Raw genomic sequence first — 16,944 nt, 5'->3', positions numbered from 1 at the left:
TACATACTACTGGAGAAAGAGACTCTCACATTCATGGGTGTTTACAAGAAGTTCTTGGATTATACATCCTTATCATAAAGATCATCATGGAGACAGATCACAAACCCCTAGTTTCCCTACTTGATGAAAAATAGCTCACCAGAATGCCCCCAATAATCCAGAGATTTCAGTTGAAATGAACCTGCTTCACATATGAAACATTGTATGTCCAGGGCAAGCTGTAAATGACAACAGATATATTGTCTAGAGCCACCATTGACTATCCTACACAACAGGCTATCAACCTCAACAATGAGATTGAGTGATATTCTCAGTTAGTTGCAGCACATTGGCTGGCAAGCTCAAAAAGACAGCAAGAATTTGTCATGCACAGTTGCAGGATGGGTATGCATCCATATTCTCCATTACTGCGTGCAATGTTGTTCACAGCAGCATCCCAGTTGTATGGTGAAGTAAATCTACTCTGAGCAAAGGAAACACTTTACTATGGTGGATGACTTGCTGATACATGACAAGAGGCTGGTGGTCCTGGTCTCACTCCAGCCAGAGATATTGGAAAGAATACATCTGGGCCATATAGGTATCATGGAATGCAGAGCACGGGCTCACTCCTCTGTGCGGTGGCTGGGAATATCTCAATCTATAGAATAAATGAGTTTTCAGTGCCAGATGTGCACAATGCACAGAACTGTTGATGGGCAGAAAGTTCCAAATGCAGCTTTCCATTCTACCCAAAAATTAATTGCAGGGATAGAAGTCCAGGATTGTCTCTTTTTTAATTTACAGTAACCAATTCTTTTTTTTCTAATTAAGGGGCAATTTAGCATGGCCAACTCACCTACACTGCGCATCTTTTTGGGTTGTGGGAGTGAGACCCACGCAGACACGGGGAGAATGTACAAACTCCACACGGACCGTGACCTAGGGCTGGGATCGAACCTGGATCCTTGGCGCCTTGAGGCAACAGTGCTAACCACTGCACCACAATGCCGCCACTCCAGAAGTCCAGGGTTATCAAAGAGTTCAAGAACGAGAAAGGTCCTATCGAAAACAACAGGCTTACAACTCAAACCAGGGGTACTGTACTAGGAATCTACCCTGTTTGATGGAAGGAGAAAAGGCTTGGGTGAGGGACCAAGGGAAAGAAGGAGTATTAATCCAAAGAGATGATAATTAACAGAGACCTTATTTAGCATACACTTTAGAAGGTACTACATGTGGAAACTGGAGGGATCTTATTTCTATTAATCAAATATGACAATCTGTCTTATATTTGGAAGAACCGTATTGTGTCAGAAATTAATAAAGAACCAGATACTGCAACTCTCAACGAAGACCATCCAAGTCAAGAAAAGGGAGTTCAGAGAGAGACTACTGATCTTCCAAGGATATGAACACAATCAGGGAGAGTTGTGAAGCCTCCTGACAGACTGAATCTGTGATGTCAGAGAATTGAGGGGAGATGGTTGCAGTATGTAAATCTGAATTTTAAAAATATGGACAAAGACTTGGGGGATATTGTATTAAGGTTTGTAAGGGTTAATGTGTGAGGCTGTGTAAATAGCACATCCCATAATGATGATGGAAGAGAACACACGACTAGGAGAGGAGAAGGGGAGAATGCTCATGGCTACAGCAATATAACACCAAGTCGTGGACAGGTGTACATTGTTCAGTTGGATAAAATAAACCAGGTGTTGTTTGAGTCTATCAATGTCTCAATAATCATTCCAAAGCTAGACTAACCAACCTACAGGCACCACTAGTAATATTGTGCCAATTTAAAAGCCTGCCATTATCCCTACTCTCTATCCCATCAGCTCAGACAACTTCCCAACCATGTCAATAATTTGTCTTCAAATCAGTAATGTCCAACTTTAGCTAAGAGTCTCTTACGAAGGATTTGATAAAAAGCCTTCTGAAGCAATTACTTCAGTTATTGCTTCAAAAAAGAAATCAGTCAGGCTCACCAGATATGCCCCACTCTTTACAAATCTAAGCTGGTCGGCTCCAATCAGCTGAACGTTTTTGAGATGTTCGCTTACTGTATCTTTAATTATCAACCCTAGTTGTTTCCCAACAACAGATGTTATGCTAACTGGTCTGTAATTCCACGGTTTTGCTCCCTCACATTCCTTACATAGAAAGTTAGAAGCACAATTTTCCAATCTAAATGAATGGTTGTAGAATCTTGAGAATTTTGGAAGATTCTGGGTATCTGCAATGTTCTCACATACTTGCTTTAAAATGCTGAAAAGAAAACCATCTGGTTCTGGGGTGGGGGGAGCTACAGGGGAGGGGGGGGGGGGGATTTCACATTGCTCCTAACCACTGATACATGCACATTTGTAATGAATAGCAGTGGCTATAGAGGACAGAGGTGTCATATCTAGCTCTGTATTTTTCCTTGCAGGAGAAACAAACATTATGCACAAGAGAAACCCAAACAGGAGGAGGTGCCCCATACCTGCAAGTCATCACACCCATGGAGAAGGGTACGATGGAAATCGCCAGGATTGCAGACCACGAGGATGTCAGCCATGGTGAAATGGGCACTAATGGTGGAGGTGGTGAGCAGAGATGGCAGCATTTTAAGTAAGGTGGTCCATTGCACTCAACCCAGCATGCCAGTCGCGGAGTTACATTGAGAAGCTTCAGCACTGCAGAGACATCTGCTCAAAAGGCTTGCTCTCACCTTTTCTTGTGTTTCACACAAATCCAGACATCCACCCAAGGAGACTTTCTCCCTCTCCTGCTCTACTGCCCCAGATGACAAGGAGAAACACTGTCACACTTTACAAACTCATTGTCCAACAGCACTGATTCACTCACCTCGGTGGGTCCCCATGCACGTTCAGTTAGGATGCGACTGGTGAGGATCACTAATTTCAGGAGGAGGTGCTAGAAGTGCTTAGTCCCTGTCAGAGGAAGAAGGACAAACACAACCCTGTTCCACTGAGCAGAGATAAAGGACTTCAAGAATCATTTGAGAGGAACCTCAACCTTAAACATTAGCCACTCCCACATCTCAGAGTTCCATGAGGCAGCCTATTGCCCAGGGCAGAGAATGGTGGGGTACATGTGAATCATTATGACTCAGAATTTTGAGCACATAAGCTCATCCATTAAGAGAATGGCCACATTCCTGGAGGACCATATGTGCAACACTTGGACTCTGTGCAGGAACAGTGCATTGACATACACAGGATGCATGCCACACTGTGCAGGATGGATTGATCAGTCCTGCGATGGTGCAGGAGGATTTTGGAGGGGATGCCAGTTTTGCCCCAGCTGGTGCACCCCTTCCAGCCATTTGGAGTGTCATCCAAAGGGTGAGCATGTCACTGAGGAAGATGTGAGTACCACCCCTCATGTGGCACCTTCCGCCTCCTCTGCCTCCTTGGCCCCTATGAATGAGTGACTATCTGTGCAGCAGGGCCAAATGATGAAGGCTGTCCTTCAATGATGCAGGTGGAATAGCATGTGGAGGTACCCCATGGATGACCACCATGTCAATAATGACATTTGAAACCTCAGGCTCCTTTTACTGATGGTGGGACTAGAAAAGATGTATTAGGTGGTGAAAGCAAATGCAATGGGTTTACCTTTGCGTAATATGCATGTTCCTAAACCTTTTTGGGATGCCCCAACGTCTTTGGTGGTCAGTTCTCTAGATTGTAGCATTGTATAACAATGCTTCTGACAATGACTCCTTTAGTGCCCCAAAGGGATTTTTCTTTATTGTCACAAGTAGGCTTACATTAACACTGCAATGAAGTTACTGTGAAAAGGCCCTGGTCGCCACATCCAGGCGCCTGTTCGGGTACTGAAGGAAACCAACTATTTCTGATAGGCAAAAGGGATCATTAATTAGCCTTTTAATTATAGATTTAGAAACCTCAGCTTTAAAGTTATTATAAAATGGATTCCATCATGACACTGTAAAACTGTATAAACTTAACATCAGTTTGCAAAGCACTTAGCTTGCAGAAATAAGACACAGCAATTTGAAACAATTTACAAACGAGCTAAAAGCAAAATGCAGCATTTCTACTGAAGGTCAAATCGACATTAGAATTCATATGAGCTTTCCATTGTCCGAAAGAAGGAATTGTAGGGTTCAGCACATACCAGTTCAATGATAAGAATAGAGTTTGCATTCCAACACACATTAAAGAATTCTAAGGTGTAACATGGCTAATAACTCAAAGTTAAGTTGCATATTGAAGACTCACAACCCAATCATCGAATCAAATGTACTGAAGACTCACCCAAACCAATCAGCATGTTACAGGGGTAGGCATAGATTGACTTAGACTGATAACAAATTCCTTAACGGTAATATCATTCTCCATTCTAGAATCATCCTATACTGTCTGCCTAGCTATTTACTATCTTGTTTCATATTTTCCATTTCCACTTCTAACCTGCGCAGCTGTTTGCTTTGAGCAAAGAAACCGTTACTGCTATTGTATTTTGAATTCAAGTCGTTTAGTAAATTACTAAGTATAATCATCTCAAGTAAAGCCTTCTGCAGGGGCCTGTATTGAGAACATTTTATTTTGTAACCACAAGAAGATTACTCTCTCTTTTATGAACAATATATACCAATAAAATTTAATTTCGCACCCTAGAAGTGTAGTGCAAATTTCTGCTTAGTTAAGTGTATAGGAGCATACATGAACACAAGGGCAGTCTTCATCAGGTACACAGAGGGAGAATTCAGAATGTCCAATTTACCCAACAGCACGTCCGGAGGAAATGCCGCGCAGTCACAGGGAGAACATACAGACTGCACAGACAGTGACCCAAGCCGGGTATCGAACATTGTACCCTGGCACTGTGAAGCAACAGTGTAAACCACAGTGCTGCTCAACAATTCCCATACAAATTACGATTTTTGTGCAAAATTAGGAATGTAAGGCGACACGAGGTTGAAGAGATCCAAGCATCGTTGAAGATCCTCCTTACCTTGGCGTGTTGGCATTGTGGGCTTTCCTGTAGTTTGCCCAGATCAGGATGGATGGCAGCACTCGAATAAATCGACCCAAATAAATTGATTTACTGCATGTTAGTGCCACATTTGTAACTGTTGAACACCAACACTTTTTACATGCCACTCACATCAGCAAATTTAATTTCCGACAATGCTTCTGTTTTGTCCTTCGCACGATGGATATATCATCTGCAATGTAAATGAACCCTGCTTCATTACCTTGTACAGGTAATGCGATTTATGTGTACCTGAAAGATCTTGACAAACAGCTAGTCCAAAAGGAAGCTGTTGGAAGCAATGAAGTTCCAATGGGGTTTGAAGTCAACTGCTGGGAATTCTCTATTAGGTGTACTGAATAATACCCATGCTTGATGTCAAGTTTTGAAAGTAACTTTGTTCCCATGAGTTTTGGATTAAGCTCTTGCAAAGCATGGATTTTATATGGACAAAGCTTTCAAGGTATGTTCAATCTTCTCAGATCGGAGTGACTGGTCCTTGTTGACAACACATGATTGTGCTACAACAATCTCTAAGCACTTGTACCATTCGAATCATGCCATCCTTTTCAATTTTGTGTAACTCAACTTTCAACTTGACCTGCATGTGGATGTTGTACTTGTGGGAATTAATCAATGGTTGGTTTCCTCTCTCAAGAGTAACATTGCACCTCCCTGAAAACTGCAGATTATATCGAAACACTTTGGGATATTGCAATGTCAGATCGCTAACTGAAGTGTTGGGGATACTTTCTGATGCTGAGTTGCCTTGTGATTCCTGGCTGATTTCATGTAGGGTTAACAATGTGAGATCTCGACATGCTGGTAGACCTGTAATCACTGGGCCTTTGTTTTCTACTACATAGAATATCTGTGACACCCAGTAACACCCAGGATGATGGGTTGTATTTATACTGTAGCATGGTGGGTCCTACAAATGGGTTTTCACCACCTTTCTCTTCTGTGGGTACATTGCTGGTGGAATTTTTAGAAGCAGTATGTTAGCATTTGTCCCATGTATATTTTGGACAATCTGAATCATGGGGAAAAAAACCCTGACAATGCAATGGCATCGATGTGTTCTGCTGTATGGATGATGTGGAATGTACACTGTCCATGCTTCACAGTGTCTTGATCATTATTGTCATTATCCGCCACCTCATGTATGTTTTTCTTATGGGATCTGGAAAGACCGTTATTGCTGATCGAAGGTACTGTTTGTTTGCGGGTCGTTTGAGCCTTTGTATGACTTCTCATAGCTCCTTTAACTTTTTCCCTTTTGAATTTCAGTTGCCAGTGACCCTTTCTGCCACATGTCTTGCAGAAATCATGAAATACTGGACAACTCTCTGGTGCATGTAGAAGTCCACAACTTCCATATATCGCACCTTCCACATTTCTCCCCTGGCATTCAGCATTCTGGTCACTGTGTCAATGATTGGGGTTGCACACAAGACCTGTAAGCTTTGTCAGCCTATAATAATCATACTTTCGTCTATCTTTAAGTAACTCATTGATGCTGTAGCTTTTGGGTTGGCCCAGTAGATCTTTTTGAAATGTGCCTATTGGAGTAGAGGCAATCAGCAACTCATGCGATTCTCTCTGCCCACTCTGCTTCTGATATGTCACAGTTTGCTGCCATTTCTCTCCATTGACTGATAAAATAATCAATCGATTTGTTACTGACAGAATTACATAAATGCCAGGCGATGGATATTTCACTTTGACTCTGAACTGGTCTTCGAAAGTCATAACAATCTTCTTGGGAGTTCTTTGATCTCTTTCTGTGTGCTGGATGTGTTGAGTCTATGTAAACTGTTTTAAGTGTTTATTCAGTAGGTCTCACAAAGAGGTTCAAAGATTTGTATGGTTGGACAGCAGTGTTCATAACTATATCTACAAGTACAAAGTGTAGCCCAGACGAGGAGCTAATGTCATGTGACGTTTATTCGAGTGTCTCCATACAACAACTCTATCTCATGTCATGTTCCTCTCTGGCAATACTATTCTCCAGTCCCACTTTAAGCTCTGTTATACTACACAAAACTTTCATTTTCAATGTCTCCACGAATCTTTATGGCCTGATTGTCCATTTTGGATATACCTGAGGTGTTGAACCATAATTCTGTCCATTATTTAAATAGTTTATACTCCGAGTATGTCAACCACTTTCCGATATAGAACATAGAACATAGAACATAGAAAAATACAGCACAGAACAGGCCCTTCGGCCCACGATGTTGTGCCGAACCTTTGTCCTAGATTAATCATAGATTATCATAGAAGTTACAGTGCAGAAGGAGGCCATTCGGCCCATCGAGTCTGCCCGAGGTCAACACCTCCACCCTATCCCCATAACCCAGTAACCCCACCAAAGGTATGCTTGGGAATTTTGTGGAAATGTTTTACAATATTCCCCAGACTTGCCATTTAGGTGAATTCTACTGATCAGGATTTGGCTAGAATCCCTGAAGTGCAAAAGGAGGCCATTCGGCCCATCGAGTCTGCACCGACCCTCTGAAAGAGCACCCAACCGTGGCCAAACGGCCACCTAAGATGGCATCCTGCGTAGGATGTTGGGAGAATTGGCCAAGTTTAGTGACGTGCAGGCTGCAGCTCAAATAAACACTGATGAATAAACTGCAGCCTAGACTCCATAACACCCAAGAAAAGGGCCATCTCCAAGCCATCCCAGGAACAATGGAACTATCCTGTCAATCACACTTGTTTACAGCGCCGGCCCTAGGGTTGCTGGCGCCCCGGGCAAGCTGAACTTCGGCGCCCTTGGGGGGGGGGGGGGGGGCGGGGCTGGGGGGGGCGGGGCCGGGGGGGGCGGGGGAGCGGACCGAGGGGGGGCGGGGGGAGCGGACCGGGGGGTGGGGCCGAGGGGGTGGACCGAGAGGGGCGGGAGGAGCGGACCGAGGGGGGGGGCGGGGGAGAGGACCGAGGGGGGGGCGGGGCCGAGGGGGGCGGGGGGAGCGGACCGGGGGGGGCGGACCGAGCCGGGGGGGGCGCCCTGGGGGAGGGCGGCCACCCTGGGGGAGGGCGGCCACCCTGGGGGAGGGCGGCCACCACGCATGCGCTGGTTGGCACCGGCCCAACTGCGCATGCGCGGGACCCGAGTCTCTGGCGCCCCCTAGCACATGGCGCCCCGGGCGACTGCCCGAGTTGCCAGTGCCTTGAGCCGGCCCTGCTTGTTTACCAGACACAGCGGCATCTAACCTCCTTAGTTGGAAAGACCTACCTAACCCCAACACTTGCAGGCATGGCCACTGAGTGCCCACACCAAAATTGATGTGGCAGTCCCTGATCAGACTTGATCGATTAGAGTGATCGAGTCCTGATCAATTGATTGACAATGACCCAGAGACGCCCAAAAAGGGCACGAAATCGAAGCAGGTTAAAAGGTGCTGCACCAGCTTAGAATCTCTCTCTGTACAGCAGCAATTAAATAACAGTGACCTTCACCGGCCAACACAAGTAAGACCATTACCCTACCAAGCGAAGGTAGACCAGAGCCAGGAATAGACCAGACCAAGGACCGGACACTGAGGACTACTGCATTCAGCACACAGATAAAAGCCAATATCTGTGCCTGCTAGTCACTCTGAAGTGAAGTCAAGGTCTCGTATGAAATTGTAGTACTCTGTAGTATAACTTATGTTGATGGTGGATTGTTTGACCATAACATTGTTTGAAAGCGAATAAATACTGTTTGATTCGAACAAGTAGACTTGCAGTTATTTTTCCACTGTATAAGGGTTAAGACACACTGTGGTAGCATCACAACCTAGGCCCACAACCCCACCCTATCCCAGTAACCCCACGCATTGATCATAGCCAATCCACTTAATTTGCATATCTTTGGACTGTGGGAAGAGCCCATGCAGACACAGGGAGAACGTGCAAACTCCATACAGTCAAGGCTGGAATCAAACCCAGGTCCCTGGCATGGTGAGGCAGCAGTGCTAACCATTGTGCCACCATGCCGCCACAATGTACCGTGAACAATTTAAATGCACGGCAGTGTATGGTTTGCTTGTAGTTCCTCTGCTCACCACAGCACACGGATGCTGCAACACTTGGGTTGAGTGATGTTGGACAGACTTTTCCATTTATGAGCCTAAATGCGATGACGGGCAATTTCTGTGCCCTAACTGAGTTGGCTGGAAAGGACAAGGATCGCCATCGTGGGAAAGGGGAGATCGGCCTCTCCCAGAAACCTAGTCGAATCGTAGCTCCATCACTTCACCAAATCCTGACAATCACAGTCAGTCACATACAGTTTTATATAATAAATAATTCATCAACTAAAACTCTTGTTCTCTATATTCTAGGCACCAGCATTTTGACGCCTGCAAGGCAGCTAAACAGCTATCCAACCCCCCAGCCAGACCATGTCTGAAGAGGAAGCTCTGGAAGAACCATTACTGTGCTGAGCCACACCCTCCACCAGCACAGAGATAAACACCTCGGTGGCACAGCTGGATATTAGACTCGGGCTCATTGGCAGGTGTCCCCAACAGTTGGAGGCAGGGACAGCCCAGGTCTCCCGCAGTCAAGAGGGCAGCTGGAGACCAGTCACCTGCTCAGTACGAGTCAGGTGATGAAATTCTTGAAGTGGCCGTCAACTCAATTGCTGGAGATGCAATAACAGGTGGAGGAACATTAGGCAGAGATTAGACAGTCGCTCAGCAGACTAGGATAAACAATGGTGGACACTGTAGACGTCCTGTCTGATCCTGTGGCTCTGAAATGCGAGTGCCTTAGTCACCATGGGAAAGTTGGCAACCACCATGATGACCTTGGTCCAGTAGGTCTTGCCAAATTTACACTCGCTCCTGCACTCCATTGTTACACACCCTGGTGGGCACCATCAAGATATAGGTGATGTGGAGATGAGGCACCTTGACCTCCTTCCAGGAGGTCATCCCCTGCAGAAGTCAGACCAGGGCCCTTAGGCATCCACAGAGAGGGTGAGTGTCAGTGGGACACCCCAGGAACCTACTCTCAGATCACTCCAAGGGCATGCAGTCGCTTACAGTCTCCTCTGCACGTGACGCCATCCATTCCAACTGCTCAGGCCGCTGAGGGTGCATCCGCCCCCGAGCAAGAGGCCCTTATTAGGCTGGGGTCCTCTGAGGCTCGTGCCACCTGAGGACGGCCGCCAAGGCCATCACAAATATTGGGATGTAGTCATCCATCTCTCCTATGGATGTTGGGTCTGCACCGAGGCGTGGTGGTAGGTTTAGGAAAGTTAAGACATTTTGATGCCACTTTTGGGTTATGGGTGTGCTGTCACTGGAAGGAAATTGTGAAAACATTTGATGGTTATGTGAATGTTTTGGTCAACTGAAGGCTTTGTGATTTTGTACATTGGAACTCTCATGTGATGAGGTTTAGCCATCCTCCCACTCAGTGATAGTGTCCCACTGTGAGATTAATATTCATGCCCTGGAAGAATCCCTACAGTGCATAAGGAGGCCATTCTGCCCATCGGGTCTGCACTGACCCTTTGAAACAGAACTCTACCAATGTACACTCCCCCATCCACTACGTAAGCCCATAACCTAAATTTTAAAACAAATATTTTTATTCACGGCTTTTTACATACATACTGTACATGCTGCAACTGTACAGAACCCTGGTGAGACCACATTTGGAGTATTGTGTGCAGTTCTGTTCACCTCATTATAGGAAGGATGTGGAAGCATTGGAAAGGGTGCAAAGGAGATTTAGCAGGATTCTGCCTGGATTGGAGGGTAGGTCTTATGAGGAAAGGTTGAGGGCTTTTCTCACTGGAGCGAAGGAGGATGAGAGGCGACTTAATAGAGGTTTATAAGATGATGAGGGAATTAGATAGAGTGGACGTTCAGAGACTATTTCCTCGGGTGGATGTAGCTGTTACAAGGGGGCATAACTATAAGGTTCGGGGTAGGAGATATAGGAGGGATGTCTGAGGTAGGTTCTTTACTCAGAGAATGGTTAGGGTGTGGAATGGACTGCCTGCTGTGATAGAGTAGGACACATTAGGAACTTTCAAGCGGTTATTGGATAAGCACATGGAGCACACCAGAATAACAAGAGAGTGGGATAGCTTGATCTTGCTTTCGGACAATGCTCGGCAGAACATCGAGGGCCGAAGGGCCTGTTCTGTGCTGTACTGTTCTATGTTCTGTTCCTGCTGAGATGTGCTCAGAATCGCCGCCCCCTCCTTTCCCTCCTCCATTGCATTTAGACTCTGAAGGCAGCACGGTGCCCTGGATCCACTTGTCATTTTGACTTCTCTCTGAAATGAAAAGAATTAATAAAGGGTCAAGAAAGTGAAGCTCTGAATATGAAACCTATGGGAAATGGAAGGGTCCACAGCATTTCCTGCCCTACTTTTACGGCAGCTGATGCAGCCTTGCCCCTGAGACGCTAGTACATTCATTGAGGTGACCAAGATGGCATCCCAGAAATCTGACGCCTGGAGCCCTGTGTGCGATGATAAGGTGCAAACGAGACAAGTGACCCAAACATGTCTGTGCTCCAATCTCTGTGGTATTTTGCTCATGGTTAATGAGTGGATGCCCTTTGGCCCATTATGAATGTAAATTCTTGTGAACATGTGACTTGCCTTCACTGATGGGATGACATATATGATTTAGCTGTGCCTCCTTCATTATTGCCTTTATTCCCAAATTCTTAATTCTTGCGTGTTACTCTGGAGGTGCAGTGACAGTGATGTAGAGCCACTGAGTTCTGAGTATCCCTTTAACCGCACTAACAAAGGCGTTGGTTTTCAGTAGCTGTCTTCCCAAGGAGGTCTTCCTCCTTTCTAATTAAGCCGACTCCTGTTCACTCTTGCAGCACCGATAGCTCAGAGGCATCCTCTAATCGGGTCCTATCGCCCAGCAGTGTGCTCCTCCCTCATTGTCTGAGATCCCTCCTGATCAGATTCACTGGTACTTTCAATTTGGTACAGCGCCATGTGGTACAGCAAGATGGTGGTTCTTCACTTTTACTTGCAAACAGAATTTGATGTATGTTCCCTTTCTCACTGTGCATGTGCCAGATACAGATACACCTACACCCTCAGGATGTGAAGGCTGAGCTTCCTCCTGTTCTTTCCCCACCCCCCAACCCCCTCCTCCAATACTGGATCCCATAGTTGCTGTGGTGGATATTTCTACCCTCCCCATGAGCCTATGCTCCATGTGGACCTCTACCCACCCAGTTAGAGGCTGTGTACATGGACACCTACCAAGGTGAATGCCCCCCATCATAAGATCTTCACATATTCCCCCCCACCTTTTATTATGTGTTTCCAATTTACAGGTTGCAGATGCCTCCAATAACCATCACCATTCTATCTGCAGCCCAGTACAGAGATAGCCAAACTGAAGAACAGCGACTGTGAGACAGAGCTGCATACTAAGCTGTGCTTTGTTCCTCTGGAGTGCACAACCCTATCCCTCCCTGCAGCTGGAGTACACCCAGTGATTTCTCCTGCTGCTTGGCCGCTGCACCCCTGGACTGTCTCCTCTCTCTGACTTCTGACAATGAGGTTCCCGTCAGCCCTGGACTGACTGTAATCTGTGACTCCTTTCCACAGCGCCACAGGAGTGTCTGTGCTCTGAGTCCTGACTGCAAGCCACAGATCAAGGAGTTGGACTGTCATAGAGTTCCCTTTCCCATGAAGACTAAGGACTACCATGTCCCTTTCCAAACCACCCTCCATCTCCACCTTCTGAGTCGCCATCTGACCCATTCCTCATCTCCCACAGTAACAAACCCATGCTGCCTATTCCGGAATCTGCTTTCCAGTCAAAAATGTGTTATCCCTTATCCCTGTGTCAGCGTGGTCTCACCCCCACAACCCTAAGATGTGCAGGATAGGTGGATTGGCCACGCTAAATTGCCCCTTAATTGGAAAAGAGAGAAAAAACATTTTAATGTGTCATCCCTTTGATGTCCCTTGTTTGTCAATGTTTCATGTAACCTTGTCGGACTCCAGCTTCCCACCTCTAGGTCTATTATCTGCCTTCCATAATGCTCCCTTTTCCCCCTCACAGCTCTTGCAAGCTCTCCTTCCCCATTGCCGCCTTCATGTTTGGCCTTCTCCCAACAACCCTTGTATGCCCTTCCTTTCCGTTTGCCCCCCCCCCCCCCGTATTCACTCATCCCCCTTCAAAGCTCTTGAATTCCCTTCCTTCCCCTTTGCATGCCCTGTGTTCACCCTTGCCCCACACAGCTCTTGCACAGCCTTCTTCCCCATTTCCCTCTTTACGATCTTTATCCCCACTCCCCCATCACACCCCACCCCTGGTGGATTTCTGAAAGTGCCTGAGTAACCCTGCACAGTGGTGTCCTCTTGTGGACAAAGATGGCAGCCACCGGGAGCAGAGGACCTTGGCACTCCCCAATTCTGTAAGCAGTACTGGTCCATGCCTGAAAGTGGAGGCTTGCATGAGTACCACAGCAGTGTTATCCTTTAGGAAAACATGGATAGAGAGCAGGAGGTGGTCAATCCAGCAGTATGACGTTCATCACACAAGACCGGAGCAGCGCTATGTATATTGCACTCACCTCAAAATCATGAGCAAACTGACGTCTGACTTGTGCACGCCACTCATTTTAAACGGGCTTGAGGCCGGCATAATTTCCCACTGGCAGAACGAAAGATTGGAAGGCAGGATAAGATTCTGGCGAGTAGCTATTTTAATGAGCATTCATAAGATGTTAATGAATGCAAATGATATTCGTGCAACTATGTTGCGGGATAACTGACCCACCATTAACCTGCCAATGGGAAAACTGGAAACTTTTCATGCCAGCGGGTTTCCGATTTTTTGCCTGCTGCTCGATTCTTCGCTCCCGCCAGCCACCGAAGCCTCTGCAGGCGGGTTGGGAGAAAACCGCCCGCCGTTGCCGCTTGTGTATGTGTTTCTGAATCTTCACCCGCAACGCTGAGTTGCCATGGAAACGCACTAAAATACTACACAAAACAATAACGGCGATGAGAATTTTCCAGTTTTCATCCACTTCCGATTTTGCCTGTCATTCCCACCCTTGCATGGCTTGATTTCCACAAGGATTCTCAGTTCTCCGTCACCAGTGATCAATCTGGTCAGTGTCCCAGCTACTCCCCTTTCCCTAGAAACTGCCTGACGCTGAGCCTCATGACACGCTGTCACTGTCTGATGGACCCACAGACTGCACGCTGTGATCTTTGGTTAAAGAACAAACATTTCCCATTGGCTGAGTCGTTTTGAATTTTGCACTTTCCTGCTCATTGGTTCCTTTCATTTCCACTGGCACCACATTGTGTACGGTGTGCTTGAAGATGAAAAAATCTTCACCACTATAACGTGCCGATAACTTCCTGTTTCCCCAGTGTCACATTTAGGGGATACCCCAATGATGCGCTTGGGGAATCCCTCCAGGAAGTTCCACATAAGGGTTAATCTGACAATTGTCCAGAAGTGCTGACCTCCTCTGGACAATTATACTGGGCTGGGATTCAGCTCACACAAGTGATTTAAATTGTTAACTTCGGGTGGTTCTACCAGTTTTACCCTGATAGTTACTCTGAAAGAGTTAAAAGGCAAAAACATCAGTTCTAACTCCAGATTAGCTATTTAAACAGCCAAATCCAACTTTGCATGGGTGTCACCACCACAGACATGATCCCCGAGCGGATGCCCCACACCACTATCAGCCCTGTCTGACCAGCCCACCCCTCTGAAACCTCCTTCTCAGCCTGACCACATCACCCAGTGCACCCAGTCAATCGTCGCCACCCACCCCCCCCCCTTCCTGGTCCAAAATACCCTCTCGGACTGTCCCCCATCCTCTCAGACTTATCCATCCCTCTCCCTCTGGTCCGATTGCCGCCCCCTCCCAGACCCACACCCGGTCAACACCCCACAAACCTGGTCCAACCCCCCCTTCTGGTCCAACACCTGTCCTCTCTGTTCGACCCACCCTCCTCTCCTCCTGTCACCCCCATCCAGTGCAATCCACTTCCCTCCCAGGCTGACACCCCCCCCCCCCCACTTCGGTCTCACCTCCCCGCTCCCAGTCTGACCCACCTCCTTGTCCTACCTGCCTCCTGGTGTGACCCATTCTGACCCCTACCCTCCTAAACTAAGCCTCCCTCCTGGACTAACCTTCCCTTTGGTCTGCTCCGCACCCACCCTGGTGTTCAACCTATCACCGCTCCTGGTCTGACCCCACCCTCCGATCCGACCCTCCCCGCCCCACTTCCAGTCCAACACCACCCCCTCCCGGTCTGCCGCACCCCCTCCCAGTCCAGCTCCACACCCGGTCCCACCACCCCCTCTCATGATCTCACCCTCCCTCCCTGTCCATCCACCCCCTCTGGTTGGCCGCCCATCTGGTGCAATCCACTTTGACCTCCCAAACCAGTGTGATCCAGTTCAACAACTTCCCTTCTGGCTCCGATCCACCAACCACCCCCCCCCCCCCCCCCCCCCCCGCCCGCTGTAAGCACCTCCTCCGGACTGAACCCCCTGTCGTACTCAACCCCCCCCCCAGACTGACCTCTCCTCCCAATCCAACACCTCCTCCGGGTCTGACTACCCCCCTATAGGTCCAACCCTTCCCCATCCTGTGCATCCCCCCCCCCCCCTCTCCTGGACTGACCCCTCCCATCTGATGCCTCCCCGTCCTCCCTTCTGATCTGACCCTCCCCCCACACTCAATTTCCTGGACTAATCCCCCCATCCCTGACTGACCTCCTTTGGTCCATCCGCTCCCACATCTAACCCCCCCCCCCCCCCCCCCACCCCCCCTCACCCCACTGTCCGACGATCCCCCCGCCCCCAAAATGGACTGGTCTGACTCCCCCACCCTGTTGTCTGATCCACTTACATCTAAAACGTACCTTCACCCTTTTAACTGTCCTTTACTCCCTTTATGGCAGCTAATGCTGTAAAAGGAGGTGTTTCTTACCTCTCTGTGCCCCAGTATTCCACGCCGCTGAAGCCGGGGGTGCGCTTCGCTGCTCCTGTCTCATCCAACCTGAATGAGGAAGATTGGGCGAGACAGGGGTTTCAGAATCCCAGTGTGGGGAAGTATGTCGAGAGTGGCAATCCGCCAGAGATTGTCACTCTGAGGAAGTAACAGGCCCATGTGTTTTCCTGCTCTTTGTGCTTACTCTGTAGATAAACATCAAGACATTAACCAGCATAGGGAATTTGTTAACATGAAACTAAATATGTTAATTTATTGAGAACATGAGAAGTTGGTAGCAGTATTACATATTTGGACAACTTGTGTACGTGTCTGAACAAACTGCGAATGAGTCTGAATGACATGATACATTGCATCATTTTGCCTCTGGTGATGATATACAGAAAATATAACCACATCCATTTAAAGGTGTACCTCAGTATGTCTCTGGAAAGATTTTCATGCTTGAAGTCAAATCAGTTCTGTGATGATATGCCTATGGGTTATATCATAGTTGGATGGTGTGTGACCTCCAACCAGCAGGTGGCAGTACTGACACACCATGTAGTCTACAGACCAAGGTCATGTGACCTGTGACTCTGATATAAGGGGAGATACATCCAGCCATCTTCAGAAGAAGATTGAGAGGGTAATAAGACATACATGTGAATGGTCAGTGCTAGGTGCAAGTTCCAGAGGAGTAGTTAGCAGTCTCCATGGTAACATGCTCTGTATCAGATTGCTATCTTACCACACGAGACTCAATGAAAGATTCTGGTTTGGACAAGTCTCAGTGTTTGGTGGATTCCTTCGTGAAGTACAAAGGACCAAACACAACAAGTTCTATAAAATGTCCTACCTTTTATTTTTGTTCATTGCACTTGGGAGTTGCAGGCTATTCAGCATTTATTTCCAATCTCCAATTGCCATTGAGGGAGCAGTTTAAAGTCAACCACGTTGCTGTGGATCTGGAGTCACAGGTAGGTCAGACCA

The sequence above is a fragment of the Scyliorhinus canicula genome, chromosome 14 (assembly GCF_902713615.1).
Source record: "Scyliorhinus canicula chromosome 14, sScyCan1.1, whole genome shotgun sequence".
In the NCBI taxonomy this organism is placed as follows: domain Eukaryota; kingdom Metazoa; phylum Chordata; class Chondrichthyes; order Carcharhiniformes; family Scyliorhinidae; genus Scyliorhinus; species Scyliorhinus canicula.
The sequence above is the reverse complement of the archived record's forward strand: the minus strand, read 5'-3'. Positions refer to the sequence as shown.